A 1,075-nucleotide genomic window follows, 5' to 3' on the forward strand; every position below is an offset into this window, starting at 1 on the left:
ATAGGATCCGAACCCGCGGCGGGAGCGCTGCTGCGTTCCCAGCACCGCACTCTCCCGAGTGTGCCATGGGCTCGGCCCAACATTTCATATCTTGATGATAGTTTATGTTTCATACTGTGTACTGGGTGTCTAAATGACATTTTTATCCATATTATAAAAACAATTTTATTAAATAGTCCTTTATTTTACCTCTATATTTGTTAAAAGTACTATCATCTTAGGCATTTGCAGAGTTTATTCTGAAGTTAGCATTGCCTCTCAAGGAAGGGATCTGGTGCACATTTTAAGCAGGAGAAGGAGCAGATAAGTTATTTAGTATCCCTCTTTTCTTTCTTTGGAGTCTAAATAGCTTGGCTTTATAGAAGACTTATTTGGAGTAATTAAAAGATTAATCAAACCGCTGGAAATTGTGTTTGCTTATTTATCAGAGTTGCCATGTCTGCTTAAATAAGAAACACTAAGTGTCAAATAATAGTGTTCTGAATTCTCAGGATCTTCAAGTTATATTCTTGAGTACACTTTCTGGGGTCTGTTGCTTTTTCCATTTTATTTCAGAAAGATATAGATACATCCATATATAATATATAGATAGTATTAATGTATAATAAATATGGTGTTCATTTTCATGTTCTCAAATTAAGTGCTGTGCTATAAGAGATTATTTTTTAGGTTCTTGTGTTTTTATATATATGTGCATATTTTTTTAAGTCAAGGTCTGGCTGACAACACTGTTATTGCTAAAGTCAATAAAGTTGTTTGGGACCTAGACCGCCCTTTGGAGGAAGATTGTACCTTGGAGCTTCTCAAGTTTGAGGATGATGAAGCTCAAGCAGTAAGTTTTTATTCAGTATTCATTGAATTTGAGGATGAAAATTCACATTTGCAGTCTTTTCCAACTCATTACTGCTACCACTGGGTGTCTAAAGTTTATTGATGTCTCATTGTCAAACCTGAATTCTCCATTTTGTCTTTCATTTAGGGGACATAATAAAAGTGCTTGCCTTAGAAAATTAAGGGCTGGCCCGTGGCTCACTCGGGAGAGTGCGGTGCTGATAACAACAAGGCCACGGGTTCG

At 36.6% G+C, this 1,075-nt stretch overlaps 1 protein-coding gene across 1 annotated transcript in view; it reads left to right on the forward strand.

Annotated features, from left to right (window-relative positions):
• The first annotated feature begins 709 nt into the window (after positions 1-709).
• The window catches only part of TARS (threonyl-tRNA synthetase), a 17,279-nt gene continuing 16,913 nt past the window's right edge, over positions 710-1,075 (forward strand). The window contains exon 1 of the mRNA XM_008563324.1: positions 710-832. The gene's annotated coding sequence lies outside the window, so the exon portion shown is untranslated. The remainder of the gene's footprint in view (positions 833-1,075) is intronic.

The sequence above is a fragment of the Galeopterus variegatus genome, unplaced genomic scaffold (assembly GCF_000696425.1).
Source record: "Galeopterus variegatus unplaced genomic scaffold, G_variegatus-3.0.2 Scaffold13207, whole genome shotgun sequence".
Classification (NCBI taxonomy): Eukaryota; Metazoa; Chordata; class Mammalia; order Dermoptera; family Cynocephalidae; genus Galeopterus; species Galeopterus variegatus.